At 36.8% G+C, this 17275-nt stretch overlaps 1 long non-coding RNA gene across 2 annotated transcripts in view; it reads left to right on the forward strand.

Moving 5' to 3' along the window:
* LOC149874335 (uncharacterized) overlaps nucleotides 1-17275 on the forward strand; it is a 496867-nt gene that overhangs the window by 200491 nt on the left and 279101 nt on the right. For both annotated transcript variants that reach the window (XR_016443822.1, XR_016443819.1), the window contains exon 5: nucleotides 6076-6124. This is a non-coding gene — a long non-coding RNA (uncharacterized LOC149874335). The remainder of the gene's footprint in view (nucleotides 1-6075; nucleotides 6125-17275) is intronic.

Genomic DNA, 17275 nt, shown 5'->3' on the forward strand with positions numbered 1-17275 from the left:
TATACAGTAGAAAGGGTTGTTTAAAACACTCCTGGATAAATAGCAGATGCATTCTTTAAACTGTTAATCTCAGTAAGTAATACTCAGTGAACAGTAAGTAATGAAATTTTCTAGTGGTTTCTTTGTGTGCATAGTAGAAGTTAAGCTTTTAATATAAATATTTAGATATAGGAGAAAATATGTAATAAAAAATTAACAGGAACCGTTATATTTAGCCTAATGTTTTTAAGATCGGGTTATGAAGCTTTGTGGAAGTGTGTTAAGGTACTTGTTCTCTGTTGTTAAAAAAGGGAGAAGAAAGTTACTATAAACATCAATAAAGAACTGCAAAAGTTGTCATTTCAGTGCTTTCAGAGTTACAAAACTTGTAGAGACCTTACTGCATTTTATGTGTGGTTATTTATCTCTAATATTTTCTAAACAAATCTGGCATTTTAACTGAGTACTTATTGAACACTTTGAATGCTTTGTGAATTAAGTCTGGTTCCAACAATGCAGATAGAAACTGGAAATTAAGGACCTCCTGTTACGCACAGCGTATGATTTGTATGAGTATACAGGCAGATTTGAGGGTGTACTGAATGTAAGGAAAATATGTAAGGCAATTCTTGTTACTATTTTACTTAGCAGTTCTTATAGTTTTGAATTGCTCCTTTCTGCGTAGATTTTAATCTTAGTATTTCTTGACTTGTAAGCAATATTATGTTTAACAAGAAGCGTCAGTAAGAAATAGTTTTTCTTTCCTCCTTTCCTCTCCACCCCCACCAATTCTTATTCCTTTGGCGATAGCACCTGCAATTAGAATAGACATTTGTAGCCATTGTCTAACTCTTTTTAAAACAATATACTTTTGTAAAGGTGTATTTTTTCCCCTTAAAGTAGGATAAAACTAGATTGGGGGAAAAGCAACTGGAAATACTTGAGAGGTTTTACGAAAGCCTCACGTCCAATATTCACATTCATTTGTTTAGGAAAAGTGCTTGTTCCTCATTGAGTTGCTGTGGAGTGAATTATGACACTGTTAACTCTCCTTTCATATTTGAATTATATTGAAATATATGAGTTTTACATAGATAAAAGTACAAAGAAAATATATGTTGAAATAATGGATTGTCAGTTACTAAAAGAACAGTGGGAAAGACTTTAATAGAGTTTACTAATTTTTTTTGAAGTCTGAAAAGGGGAAAAATATATTTAACTGTAAAGTCTTGCCAGAAAATGACAACATAGTATAAAACTGACAGCACAACATGTAAAAGAAAATGTCATGGTACAGTTTTGGAGAGGGGAACAAATCTTGCTTCTGACATATAAAAATAATTTTTACTTCTGTTACTGAAACAGATATAGTTGATTTTGTTAAAAAGAAAAATCTGTCACATTCATTGCCAAAAATATATTTTAAAGCAATAAAATAAAATAAAATAATGCAACAAAATGAATACTGGGTAGTATTACTTTGTGAATTGCTTATACATGTCATTTCTTATGGTGGGCAGGAGGAGGACTAAGTTATAAATCATAGCAAGTGTGCTCTAGAAAGTTTCTGAGCAATTTTCTGAATCCAGAGTCAAATTCTCTGTAGAGGGAAACACTGCAGACATTGTGACAATGTCTGAATTAAATGAGTCTTGTCTAGATACTAAAGACACTGGAAATATGCCTTTAGATTACTGACATGGTAGGCTAGTGTTTTGTTTTATTAAGAAATATTGGGTAAATCAGTGTAGAAATAAATGTGGCATCTTTCTAAGATTATGGAGTTATGTACTTTTATGTGCTAGTCTCTTTCTGAAACCAAACAATTCTTCAGTACAGCCAGGTAGATATATGACTTTGTTTGTTACTTTCCCTGAGATTATAAGAATGGACACACATGAATTTTTCTCCATTAAACCATATTTAACAGCCATCTGAAATAGTATCTTTTTCAATTTTCCTCCTTGGTGGCCTTTTAACTTTTTTCACTGGCTTCTTTGTGAATTTATCATTGGCGGTGACAAATTATAGAATTTGTAATTTGCCTTTTAGGAATTTAATACCCAAACTGCTAAACTTCTAGTTGGCCATTTTGGTTTGGTACAACTTCTTCTCAATCAGAAGAACTCAATATTCACTTTGTGTTTTGTCTCTATTTTGCAACTACGGTGCATAGATGCTTAGGGGTTTTGGAATGGTGTAACACAAAATACAAAATATTGTTGTATATTTGAATAAAAATTGTAAACTATATTGGAAAGGCTTAAAACATGAAATAAACATATCAAAGAGCACTTTCAATTTGCCAGTTTAACATACAGATTCAAAAGGACAGCTTTGCCCCTTGATAATTTGTATCACACTTTTAAAACTTGAAACATGAAACAGGGTTTAAATAAGGTTTAAATTTTAAGGGCAGTTCTTTCATACAAGCTGAGCACTTTGTTCTATATGGTCTAAATTCCAGCAATAAGATAAATAAATTGCTATACTGGATAGAACATAATTATTGAATTTTGGCAGAACTTCAGTGAATTCTGCCATGAAAGATTAATGTGCCCAGCGCACTCTTAGATTCCAAAGTAACAGAGTTAGATAAGGGAAGTACAGAACAGACTCCAATCATTGTGGTTTATAGAAAATAGAAAATGACATGCAAGTGTTACTTTTGTTATAAACTGCTAATGGTAATATTGTTATCTTGATGATGAAAACTGTAATGAAGATCTAGAAATTCTGTTTTAACATGAATTTCTCATTTCTTTTTGATCTTCTTTGGTGTTATATAAGAGTAGCAGGTTATTATTATAAAAGGGAAAGACAAGTGTGCATACTGCTTACAGTGTATAGCACTGTAATGGACTAATGAAATCACTTTCTATCAGCATGTTGTACGTGCCTTTTCATTATAATTATGTTTTTACTCTTGATGGTTCTTGATATTACTTCCCTCTCTGTTCCTTTTCCAGCGCACCCTTAATACTTTAGAAAAGTTTGTTTTGATTGAAAAAATGTAATTATCATATTCTGGTCATTCTTTTTAAAATAATTACTCTATCCAAATAGTGGTTTTTTAATTGAGAATAATGATTTATTGTCCTGCTTTTCACACTTCCTAGTCAGGACTGATAGAATTACAGAGCCTTTTAAATATCTGCAGCCACTCTTATGCAGAGCAAGAGAACAACTCTGCAGTAGCTGTAATTTACTGACATAATCCAGCAGAACCTGGCTTTGCGAGAAATTCCTATGCATGTGTTGCATCCTGCACATTACAGCCTCCCAGATGCTCAGTACTGAGTTGTAGGTGGGCTTTCTGTCCTTGAAATGATGCTCCTCTCTCCCTGTATGTGATGTACCAATTACCAAACGCTGGCCCCAATCCTGGAGCTGATTTCTTATTTGCTCCTTTTCCAGCAAGTTAAGTGGGCAATCTCCCCATGCAATGGCAAGAATGGCCACCATAGGACTAAGTGTTTAAAGGTATATTGCCCTTATCAATCCATAAATACAACAATAGGTGTATTCTGTCTCCTGTCTACTGTACCATTACTTGCCATATTGTCATATCTGCATTTTAAAATTGGAGTTGCTTATAGAAATATTGAATTGGAAAGGGTCTTCCTGGGTCATTCACCATAGCCCTGCTCATACTGTCTCATAAATTCCATTGTTTCCTTCCCTATGACAGCCCTTGCCAATACTCTGTTGCAATAGCTGTGTGATAGTGATAGATGAAGAAATGTGAGATCTTTACTGGATTTTGGATCAGGTGCATGGTGAGCAAGATACTATTTTTTCTTTTTTTGCTTGTTTGCCTAGTTGTCATATAGCTTCATTCTGTCTTTCACTTGCTTAATAGAATTTGCACCTACATGTGTTTAGAAGCTGAAAGTTGATTGCTGGAGATTTGATTTTATTTTTGATTGTACCATTGTTACTTAAGTATTGCCACCTTCATTTTTTAAGGGGAATTTGCATCCCCTCCAAAAAAAAAAGGGTAATCTTGTGGCCTTGCCTTATTTAGATGATTCACTGTCACCCTTTTCGGATTGCTTATTTTCTTGTGCGAGCTGATTAAGTATGTGCTACCACATACACACTTAAAAATTGCATTAGATAAAATATTACAAGGGTGGATCATATTTAACTTACTTCTAAATCTATTATTTGTATTAAAAACACCCATAAAGTTTAATTCAATCTATACGAAGCAGACTATAAAGTGGACATAAACTTATTTGACAATGCAATTGAGTTCTCAGTCTTTGACTTTTTATGTGTCTCGTTTCAAACAAGATTAAGTTCAAGTGTGCCTATATTTCCAAGTCAGCAGTACTCCTTTTACTTTTTAGTCTGAGTGACTCACAGAAAGGAACATACTTTTAACAGTCTAAAATAGTTACCACAGATTAGGAGCAGAGTATGACACCTCCATTGCTTAGATAGCAACCCTGTTCATAATCTGACATTTGATTGCACTTTTGCAACAAAGATGTATTTGGCCTATTTATGTTTTAATTCCTTTAAGATATTAAGAATATTTTTTGTAATGAGACAATCTCTATGGCCTACTGGACACCATGTAGTGCCTGGGTACATTTTGAAAGAGGTGTCAGACATGCACTGGTGTGATGCTGGAAACAAAAAAAAAAGAAAGTTGGAATAACAGACAGCTTATTAACTCTTCCCAATTGATAATGGAGATCTTTACATGCAAGGGAACTAATGCTATTATATAATGGGGGCCAGTTAAAATTGGGTAGTACAAGTTTCTTGGTGTTACTACATTCAGACATGGAGGATTCCTGGTAGTAAGAGGGCAGGAACAAGGCCAACAAATTTGTGACTATGTAAATTCATACCGGCTGTGTTAGAATCCAGATATTGGCTCAACTGTTCTGTTTTGAAGGATGGGAGGGGAGGGTTCCTTCAATCCCTATCTCAAGTGTCTTGGTACCACACAGTGAAGTTGTGCAGTGTGCTGGAAAGGGATTTGGTACCAAGAAAGATTTTCTAAGGCTTCATTATTTTACTGTGAAATTTAGATCCTGAAATTAAGAGGGTGACAACAAGGCAGGTGAATATGGGAATTTGTAGGCTTATATTGTTAAATCTTGTCTTTCAAATGTATTAAGTGATGAACTGGTGAAATTACGCTGATGTTTTGCTCACATTCTTAGTTGTATATGTTATGAAAATAAATGTAGAACTACAAAAGAGTGGGTAAAAGTATACAGTTATACATTATTAGGTTATACCAGTTGGGGCACCTATTTATGATCAGTGAGGCTGCTCTGATGCACTGTAATTACAGCATGTTGGAGCAGACTCACGGGAGTGCTTTAACTAAAGCTTGTTTGACAAGCTTTAGTTAAAGCACCCCCGCCATCATTTTTCAGTGTGAGGATGCTGATATACGAGACGCTTTGGGTACTTTGGGGCTCCAAGAGCTGCTTTAATTACTCCCCAACACCCCCCCCCCCAAGCATATGTATAAATGCCTTTACTGTTCACTTCTGACTGATAAGTCTTTGGGGATTCAGGGATTCCTATAGAATACATTACAATTAGTCACTCTTCCCAGTCTCTCAAGGTACATATAGAATTTGCACATTAATGTTACCCATATCTAAAATTCTGCAGGACTGTTATAGGAATTGGAAAAATAATGGACTAATGTGGAATTTTGTCTTTTACTAAATACAAAAGCACATAAATTGCTTTTTTTTCTTTAAGCCAAAAAGATCCTGCATCATCATTAGCTCAAGATGTTTGTAGTCTATGAAAATATTTATGACAGGATTGAAATATTGTTGTGCTGACAGATCAGAGTTGTAATTGCCCTTTGTAATAAAAGAGTGTGACTAAAGATGCAGGACAAAGTATTTGATTATAACTAATTCACTAATCTTACTAGGAAGAAAAAAACCCTGAAATACCCTCCCTTTATTACCAGTCTGCCCTAATTAAGGTGGGGGCAGGGCGGGGGGAAACCTAACCATGCATCTCATTTGAGGAGATGCGCTAGCTTTATGGATATCACTTCCCTGATTAATAAATGTAGTTGTTAATGTATATTCTTATGACTTTCAGAACAAGACAAGACAACTTTAGGAACATACTTCTTGTGATATGCTCAGTGGTAAGTACCATAACTGCAATCAAGTTTATTGCATTTTTATAGAGCAAAGGCCTTTTCAAGACCACACTTGCTGCAGCTTAATCATACAACAGCGTCAGATGTAGTTCTGGAATAATAGGCTAGTAATGTGATATACTTCATAATGAAAATCAGTGTAAAGCACAGGTGGCTGCTAGCATTTGTGTGGTCAGATATAAAAGCTTCACTCTGGGTACAAGCTACTGCTTTCCCACTTCAGGAAAGTACAATTAAAAGTGGTTTCCAGATGTGCTGGCATGCATATATATCCCTTTCAAATGTGAATTTTTCTAATCTTAAGCTACACTGCATCCAGCACAGTTAAAGCTAATGCTTTATATAATAATAATATTAATAATAGTAGAATTGGAAGCATTAACACTGTATTAATAAAATAAGATATTTTTAAATAATGTAAAGTAGCATGTTGTAGTTTCAGTAGGTTCCTTTTGGTGTCTATGAGAAATGATCTGGAATTTGTCTGCTAACTGTAAACTAAAACATTTTGTAGAAACAAATAACATTATAACATCAAAACACAAGAAGAAAGATTGAGTTTAGTGAGATTTCTCCCGGTTCTGTTTTTTTGTATTTAACACCATCTCAATGTTGATCTCAATGTAATACTGATAGTCCTTACCCTTGAAAGTCCAAATGCCTCAAAGCCACAAGTTGCTTCTGCCTTTTTATAATTAACATTTTTATTGTTAGCCTTGCAAATACAAAATGTCAGACAATACCCAGATGAATGATGAATGCTAATTAGCTGCTCTTTAATGCATCTTAGGGCACAAATAAGAGGGAACTTCTATCAGGGCATTCAAAATGCACCCATCAATAAGCTGTCACACAGGTGTAGTGTAGTTCAAAATTGAAAAGCATTAGTATTCTTCAAAATAATGTCAGAAAGAGGATGCAGTTCTCTCAGTAAGCCAACTATATACATTTTGGATGATATTCTGGTCCCATCTAACTTGATTTGAAGTAGCATTTCAGCCTTGAATTCTTGTAATTCTCTCTCCTCCTCCCCTCTTTATTTCTGTGGAGAATATATTCTTTATTACAGTAATATTAGCCGCCACCATTTTGACCTAAGTGTCAAAAAGGCATACTGAGACTTTTTTTCTTTTCTTACTGATACTTCTCCTAATCTCTGTCACAGCCACAGAGCTCTGTGCCCCTAAAAATGAAGGTTGGGACTTATGAAGACATTCGAACCATTGAACTAGGTAACAGGAGAGCTTTTGCAGTCATCAGGCCCAACATTCCTTGACTTTAGAATACCATCCTGTTAAATTTATTCAGCTCTTTCTTCAAATATGAGACCTCTTGCATTTCCTGTCAGGTGAAAGGATGATTTCTTAAAATCCTTGTTTTAGAGGACTCTCAAAAGAAATCAGTCTTTTCTGAACTTTTGACCATACCTTTTCTTCTTTAGACATACGCACATGTAAGTAATTATTCCATTTAACTTGAATTTCTGTGATCAGTGGGCAAATTGATTTGGGGACAATTAGTTCCTTATTCATGTGTCCTTACAGTAAAGTACTATTATGATGCTTCACCATTAGAACTTGGCCCAGGGACAGGTTCCTGCCAGGGAAACATCATACCAGCTTGACTTTTCTAAGACAAATATGCAGATTTTAGTTCATTCTGTTTTGCAGTATTATGCTGATTCTCTGTCTGACTGATTGATATTGTCTGTCAGACAAATTAAAAGGAAGTCAGAGACAAATTTAGATGTGGACTCAGACTGCAAATCTGCTAGTGACTTACAAGTGGCATAGGAATCTATGTAAGATTATCTTTGTCTGAGCCATTTGATTTTTCTAGGGATTTGTTTTGTTTTTTCTTTGTACAGAGCCTAGCATTTGGGATCCAGGTCAAATTAATGGTTTTCTGGCTGGTGGGAGGGGTCACAGGTGCTGTCACAAAAATGTTTAATAATGATAAAGGCAGTAACCAGTTATCTAATCAGAAAAGATTCTACTGTTTCTCTGAAAGCTTCCCATCCTTGCTAGCAGACCTGTGTTCTATGACCAAACATGCCACAGTATTTTCTAGAAAGTGAAATGTGAACACTTTCTTTTCTCTGTTGGCAAAATGCTGTGCCAAAGCAAGCAATATGTGCAAAAATAGAAAGCCTTTAGTATGAAGGGACACAAGATGGGCACTGCCATGATGCTTCATTTTTGGGCTGCACCCTCTGTTTATATGTGACATCACCAGATGGTAGCCCTCCTTTATGTCCCACGTAGCCTTCAGTTCTGCATATCAATCTATGCTTTGGGGCAGCTTCTACAAATAGGTTACATTTACTAATGGCTGCAATGAATAAAGCAAGAAAATTCACCTCACAAATAAACTGGGTTTTAAAATATTGTTTTACCTCCTTTTTAAATTCTTATCATTGAAAAGAAAAGTAGAAGGGCTGAACAGAGTAAGGATGTAGAGAAGAAATTGCTATGGGTCATACATTAAAGTATCTTTTCCAAGGGGTTGAAGGAAGGTTGCACATTTTGAAAGTAAAGATGCTGCTTTGATCAGTGGATGGAGAATACAGCCCAACAGGGATAACTCTTTCTTCAAGCACAATAAGTCCATCTAATGATACTTAGAACAGTTTAGGCAGAACTCCCCTGGAGTGAAGTTGTCTGCCAAATGCTGATTACAGTTTTGAGAGAGGCTGGTAAGTTGATGACTTCAGACTGGGGTGAATAGAGGACATATAAACTGTTATGTACATATGATATTGTTGCTGAATGCTATCTATTGCCAGTTTTGCAACTACACCCTTTTCCCACAGATCCCGTTCGTAGTTGCTTTGTATTACAATTAGAGTTTGAAAAGCAGGGTAGGTTAGGGACTGAAGTACAATTAATTACAATGAACTTGGAGAAACATTGCCTTTAGATAGAATTCAACCTATATTTTATGTACCTACTTTTCCTCCTTCCCCCAATTTGTTGCTTTTGATGTTTTATTGAGAAACAAGATCATCATCTTCTAGGATTTCCTCTGTTCCAGATGTTTATTCTTCACCTGAAGCTATAATCCTTTGTTTGTGACTTCACAATTAGTTGCTGGGGAGATGTCTATGATCTTGAAAACAGGGGATTAAGGTTTTGGGTGAGGAAGAGGCCACAGAAACAGAATGACTCTTACTAACTAAAGACTCTCTTTTCATACAAGTATTCCTAGAAAAAAAGTTAGAGCAAAGGTTAAAATACATACGAACTGTTTCTAAACAAAATCTCCTTCACAATTTTCCATGAAAGTTCAGCAGAGCATCTAGTGTGTTGAGAAGTAAATCTTACTATGGTTTGTTTCATGCTTGCAGATTTTTTTTTTTGTATGACTTGCTGTAAGTGAGAGTAAAAGTTATTCAGTAACCTGGAGGGTGGTTGTAAATGGTATGTTTTCTTGTCAGGAATGTTTCTTGTATTGAACTGAGACAAAAATCCAATTCTAGAAAATGTCCATTAAAAAATCAGTAAAAATATTGAATCGGGTCATCTGAAACATAGTGTTTAATTTTGAAATTATTTGTTTTGATTTTCTTTCTTTCTTAACATTCTCTACTATAAATTAACTTGCATTTGGGGGAAAGAAAAGTTATCTTGCCTTAGACAACATTGAACTTCCTACATTTTGGGAAAAAAAAGGAAATGGAATGCTTCCACAATTTCAAAACTTTTATTCCCCCAAAATCAATTGGAAAAAGAAAATTTGTCAAACCTGACCCCCTTTGGAAACACTGTTTATTTCTATTCTAATAAACAATTTTTGAAAGATATACAAAAAATTCCAGCATAATTATATGACGGTGTGTTACATATCTGACACTACTCTAATGCTTTGTGTTCCCAGTGCACTCTGAAAATACTTTTGAATTAAGGATCGTAGTGTCCATTTCAGGTGACATGTATTCTTGTCCCCATTTTAGGGAGATGGGTCTGGAGGGAGAGGGTTCAACTCAGGAGCCCATAATTACATTGACTAGCATTTACTTATGCCAGCATTTCCTTTTAATTGAGCCATTAAAATGTAGTAGCTCCATGTTTAATAGATTTCACGATGCAAACACTTCTATTCCAGGCCATGGCTTTGCTATAAGCTGAACACATGAGGTAGCACACTGTTGTTTGGTCATAATCTCCCTCCCGGTTCCTCTGCTGGTCTAGGGAAAGAGTAAGTTGCATTGGGCCTATACCTAGAATAGTCAATGTTCTCAAACATCTTGACCCACGTGGGCTAGTCCAAGGTGGTTGGGAGACCAGACTGAAGACTCCAACCTTTTTCCATGTCCATCTCCATGAGGGAGTAAGGAATGTAATGGCTCTGGAGAGCTGCCTCCTTCCACCTGCAATCCTGGATTCAGGTAGATAGTGCGGAAATCTCAGAACAATGCTTTTTCTTCCTTCACAACACCCTAAAGGAAGTGTCTCAACTCTGTTCAAAGAGGGTTTGAAGAAATTAATATTAAATTAGCTTACAATTGATAATGAAATGTGAGAAAAGTGATGCTTTAAGTTGCATTGCTGGTAGTCATATTTAGTTATTGTATACTCCATGTATGCACATATCTTGGATATGTACTGGTAAAGCTGAAGGCTGGCACACCTGCTCCTAACCATTCTGCTATTGCCATCACTGTCATTGCAACTGCTATGCACTTCTTCACACCTAAGGCACCTATACATGTGCTGGACGTCTACTTTGACATGTGCTAATTAGTCAAGTCTACTGAGGTGCGCTAATTGGTATTCCCACGGTCTCTGCATCACACGTATTTAGCATCCTCATGCTTCAAAATGGTGGTGGGGGTGCTTTCACTAAAGGTCATGAAATGAGCTTCAGTTAAACACCCCCCACCACCATTTTGAAGTGTAGGGTGCTGAATACGCACACCATTGCGAGTGCTTGAATTAGTGCAGCACTTGGAGCCACTCTAATGGAGCATGTGTAAAGAAGCCCCTAGTGAGCCATGGGTTAAAGATCATCTCTTCCCCGTATTCGTTCAGCATGCCATCTGTTGAGTGGTTTTAGGACCTTATTATAGTATAAAATAGGCTATAGCATAAATTCTGATTTCTCTTCACATCATAGAAATCTTTTGTCTTTTACTACTCATAATATTCTCCAAAGCAGCAACAGGATCTCTGTATTCCAGGGGTTTTCAATAAGTGTACCCCCAATGGCCCCCTTTTTAACAAGTGTACCTGGAGGCGTGAGCAGCTGGACACGAAGCGGGGGCATGGTGCATGGCAAAGTAGCAGCAGCACAGCATCTGTGTGGCCCTGCTCTCGCCCCACCCCAGTCCTGCTCCTGTGAGGCAGCAGCACAGGATGGCAGTGCTCCGTCCCCACCTGCCCTTATGTACCCCCTGGGACCTTTCAAAGTACCCCCAAGGGTACGCATACCCCTGGTTGACAACCCCTGCTGTATTCTGAACTGTTTATTCTGATGGTGGCAACCTGATGATGCCATCTTAAAACCGCAGGGGAAGACTATACATTCTTAGAAATTGAGCTGTGGCCATTTTAGAAATCCTTCTCAATGGCTAAGCGTGAATATATCTTTGTATTGCTAGTGCATTTTTTTATGAGAAGCAATCCTTTTTCTGTGTAGTCATTATGTTCTTTGTTTCAACCTTCCTCTGCCTCCAGATGCAAAAAATATGCAGTACAAATGACATGAAGAGCTTTTTTTCCTGAAACTATGGAAGATTTGGAAGGATTGCTTGTTTTCTTACTTTGTTTTTTCTTTCTTTCTTAATCAACAAAGTGGAGGAATAAAGTTCCAGAATACAAGAACAAAGATATTCAGAAGATACTAAGTGGCTGCACTCCTGAGTAACGAGAGCCCAGCACCTGTCAGTCCTTTTGTAGTTGTTCCAAAGGCCCAACAAGAGGAGAAAGCCCTTTTGGTTTTCTTGTAACTGACATGGTTTTCATTCCAGTGATTTTAGTCAACATAGATAGTGATCAGCTACCTGGATTTACCTTTTGGTGGCCTAGTGAACTTCCATACTTCTAGACAGAAGTGTTCGTCTCAGTTCATAGTGTTAAAAAAAGAAACAGCCATCTGTATTTGTTTATACAGCACTGCGTTCCTTTGGCAACAGTGTGCGTACAAAGAAAGGAGTGTAAGTTTTTTAAGATCCAATTTAGATAGTTGCACTTTTCCAGAATGCACTCAGAAATATTAAAAAAGTGGGTTGATAGTGAGAACAAGGCACAAAGGATAGTATTTGTTTGATATAGTTTTCAAAAATACGCTGCGTTTTTTACTTAAAAATGATTGCAAGCACATCAACCATATCTTTAAAAGATGAGCTGCATAAAGTTGTGGGCCAGAAGCTATAGCGAAAGAAAAAAAAGGGCTTTATAAAATTTATCACAGTAACAATATACGAGGGCTCTCTATTTGGTCAAGGAAAGACTTGGAACAAACTTTCCAGTCACAGGCACTTTATTTTTACGCAGTAGGGTCGATTTGAACTGAGATTTTGTTATTCTAACTTATTTTCTCTCCTTCGAAATGGCAATATCTTCACCTGCTTGCATTATCTCAAATATTGATGTATATCTTTCCATATGATGGACCTAGGCAAAACACCTTCACTTCACCCTTTTCTGCATGTGATGCTATTTCCTTTCCTTTACTTATAGTTTCAAATCAGCACCTAATTCCTTCTTGACAAAATCCATTTTCTTTTAAGCAATGCTTGATCCTTTGGTCAGCTGCTGCTCTCAATTCACTTCTCCTGATACACCATTTGAAGCTTGGTTTGTTTGTTTGGTTTCTGTTTTTTATTGCTAGATCCAACCGGTAAACTTTTTTCTTTTTGGTTGTCAAAATGGGAGTTAGACAGCATCCTTTCTGTGCTGAACCATGTGTTCTGTTGAAGCATTAAAGGTGTGAGGAAGGAACATGTGAAATTTAAATGTGAGACTTGAAAAGAACATCTGGTCGAATCCTTCAGAGATGTATTCTGTGAGAAGAAATTATTAATAAAGTGAATGGCGCTTTTTAATGTGGTGCATATATAGATAATCCCTGATAGATCCTTGTGCAGCAGATGATTTAAGGACTGATATGACAGTTAAGTGCTGCCTAGCCCTTTGGTTGGTTAACAAACACTAATTCTTAGAATTTCCTTGTTAGGTAAATACATATTTTTATCCTCCTTTTGCAAATGGCTAAAAAAGTCATCATTGCTTGCCAAAAATACCACAAGACACTGATATCAGAGGCTGGGTTAGTACTCAGACTTCTGGATTATAGTTCAAGGAAAAGGAGTTTGACACTAGGCTGGTTTGTGCTAGGATTTTGGAGACTGGTGCTCAGGGAAGAGAAGAAGGCACTGCTTTGAGCTGGAAAAATGAAAAATGAGACTGGGAGAGAGATATCGCAAAGCACTGGATAAATTTGAATAAGGTTTCACAGTCTTGAGGGCTTTTGGACGACTGGTGCCTCTCGAGTCTGGGAGGGCACCAGATGACCGACAGGGGGGTCCCCCAGCAGCCGATCGGCGAGTCAGCAGCAAAACCAGAAGTGTACTTCCAGCAGCACTTGTGGTTTCACAGCTGGAGCTTCCAGGGGGTGCACAGCCAATCTCAGGGCGTGCATGTGCACCTGTGTGCACCCCCTACGTGTCACCAATGTTGAGGGCTTATCTGAATCAAAACTCTGAGCTCTTTGGAGGTTGCCTATCACTAATAAAGAACCTTCCAGCTGAGAAAATGTGTGTTGAAAAATATCCTCTGAGCAAGCAAACTGATCTACTGCAGTGTGTTGATGAGTAATGAGAAAAAAATCTCTCCAGACACTGAGTGACATGTCCATATTGTTAGCTGGTGGGACAACCCATGATTTTACCTGAGGCACAGGGTTGTATAGTGCAACAGCACAATAAGGAATCTATTGAATGGGCATGGCAAGCTGGTGAAGTTTATTATATAAATGTTGTTTTAATCATATTGAAAATGACAATACTTTTCAACCAAATGGAAAAATACATGAGATAAAAAATTAAAATTTTAGGGGACAGAATTTTAAGCTGTTTAAGGGAAAAAATATTAAAAATTATTCTTTTAATATTTAAATATCAGTATTATTTGCATAGTGTAAATTTCTGCTAAGTTCTGGCAATGCTCTTTGTGATGGTGTACAAAAGGTATGATTTCCAACAGTAAGGAAGTTAGATTTACCATGGTCAAGATGGGTAATTAAGCATGACTCAAAGACTACCTGATACTGCTCTTTGGTAATATGATAAATCTTTAGACAATTGTACTGGCCTTCCCTCCTCAAAGGTGTGAATATGGCTTTTCATGTATAGTACAGTTTGCTCATGGGTCAAAACTGAATGCTTACTCTGATGAGTATACCTGAACCTCTGTGGAATTTCCTAGGTTACTGGTTAGGGATGTATTATCCACTTTTCTGTTGTACAGCTCAAAAAAACATGAAACAAATATGCGTGAAACAAAGCATTACCAAAATTATAGCTAATTTATTGATTTATGTTGGCTGGGAGCCTGTAGCCATGATGAAGGATGCGTAGTAATTTTTCAAGGACCTGTGCTTAGAGATTTTGTTTTGAGCTCACTCTCAGGATTTGTTAATGTGTACAGGTTAGATATGAAAAGAGTAGATGGATGTTAGCCACTGCCTTTTCAACTTATCTATCCCAATCCTTTCTCTGAGGGATGAAGTATAGACTATCAGTATGCACTCTGCCTTAAAAAAACACACTTTTTTTTTACTTTGCTTTTTTACTGTGAACTAGTAAACATTATATTTAGCAACTTTTCTTCTCAAATGCTTATGAATTAGCAAGAAACAGGTCCTACCTCCTGAGACTTAAGTTAACTTAGGGCAATTGCTGAAGCTTTATTCACCTTAAGCTGTCTAAGCAGCAAGTTAAGACGTTTCACCCTTTCCTAAACACGCACATATTTGCTAGCTTAAATAAAAATAAAGTCAGCTTGAAGTGAAGCTTTTGAGGAAATTCAAGGCAATGTTAAGATGTTGAAGAAAACCATAAAAAATCCTTGTTTATGTAAGTGATGCAGGGCATATCTTTTTTCCTTGGATGATTCTTCCAAGAAGTAACACTTCTAAAATAAGAAAGTTGGAAAGGAAAGGCACAAATAAAGGATGTTTATCTTTTGCCCTTCATAGTGCTTTAGTCTTCAGTACGGTTTTTCTATACCCAGCATATGTCCACATAGAGCATCCTGCAAAACCTCCTATGATGGCAAGCAGATAATGTGTGAGGATATGTATATATCACACACCAGAGTGTAGGACTGAACGTAGAGTCTGGAGGTGACAATGAGACATGGTCATAAATGCCCTTGTGAAGTTGGAGAATGCTACTTCACAGCAGTCTACCTAGTCAGATATTATATGCATGAGGATTTAGAGTATCTTCAGGAAACATCTATCATTGGGCATAAGGCTTTTCTGGTGCTTTAGAATAAGCTGTCATATTATGTGAAGAGGATAATCCACTGACATTCCATTATTGTGATATGAAATATTTCTTTAAAGGAGTGATTTCTTTGTTGAAGTTAGTAAGGAGAAGGGGAAGCCAAACAAAGGTCTCAAAGATGCAGACTGAGGTACACAACATGTCATAAAATACTAGGCTTAGAAAATGATAAAAGCAAGCCACATAAACTTTCAGAAATGAGGAGGGAAATGCATTCCTTTGCTGGAAGGTTATTGAACCATTAGAGTCAAGAAACAGACTGTTTAGACAATTTCCTTCTTTTTCTCCCATATAACAATCGCCTTTTTTTGAGTGAGTTTAGTATAATAGATGTCTTAAGCTTATAGTAAGGAGCACATCAATTGAAAAATCTTCCTTCCTTTTTATGAAGTGCATTTTGCCTCAGAGTCATGCTTCTCTAAAGACCTTGTGAGGTGCCTTTAAGACTGTCCATCATTCAGCCCTCCAGGTACAGTGTCTATCTAACCCTGGGGAAAATAATATAGTTTGCTAACTGGGTTTGCACGGTACTACATTTTAAGCAGTCCTAGAGGAGTCATGAAAACTGATCTACCCATTCACTCCTAAACGTGTTTCTGGGGGTTTTGGTATGTTAAGCAATATTAGCTCCATAACTAGCCATATGTTTTTTAATTCACTTGTCTGATTACAGGAAATGTAATTAACAAAGAATAAATCGAAAGAAAAGGAGACCAAATAGAATACCTGCTTTTGTTTCTATCCAAAGGAAAGAAATATTTTTTATAATAACTTCACTGTGGAAAAATCATTTGTTGTGCTTTCAGCATGTAAGATAACTATTAACATTTGTCCTTTCCTCTTCTTTTATAGGTTATAATTAATTGTACGCCAAATAATGGCAGGAAAACACACGTGCATGCACATATACACGCATGCGCGCGCGCGCGCACAATGTCTACATGAGATTCCCACCATCCAGTTGTTACTGCACAGTCATTTGATACTTGCATAATCAAGTACTGAATGACTGTGCAGTAGCCAGTGTTACTGCGCAATAGCATCCTGGTACAATTGCCTAGTGATGCTTACTGCGCAGTAGCTCATTACTACTGTGCAGTAGCATTGCATCACAGTTCACGCCCAGTGATGCTACTGCACAGTTGTAACAAGGTACTGTGCAGTAAGCGCCTTGTCACCACAGAGTCATAAATAGCAAGGCAGTGGGTGGCTTAGGAACTTGGTAATAGGATATTGTATCCTTTTAATTTTATAGCAGTGGCATGAAGCTAACTTTGAAGTGAAAGTCAGGTCCATTGAACCAGTAGGAGTGTTTTTGTTTATTTCAGTAGGGTCAGAATTTCACCTCTCATTTATAATGATGTAAGGCTCAATCCAAACCCTTGAACAAATGGAAATACCTCCACTTACTTAAACTGACTTTAGATTAGGCCACAAAAGAAGTTACAATGTGATAGCTGTTCAGTTGGCTATATTAAATACTCTAAAAATGCACTTCTTGGTCCAGATGGCCATACTATAAAAGAAGCCAGCCATTCCAGCTCTCATCTGCGATAGTAGATAAACCAGTGGATGTATGGTTTGGGAGACTGAAGTAGAAGTACTTAGTACACAGAAGTACATTA

The sequence above is a fragment of the Crocodylus siamensis genome, chromosome 1 (assembly GCF_052110815.1).
Source record: "Crocodylus siamensis isolate JL-2025a chromosome 1, ASM5211081v1, whole genome shotgun sequence".
Classification (NCBI taxonomy): domain Eukaryota; kingdom Metazoa; phylum Chordata; order Crocodylia; family Crocodylidae; genus Crocodylus; species Crocodylus siamensis.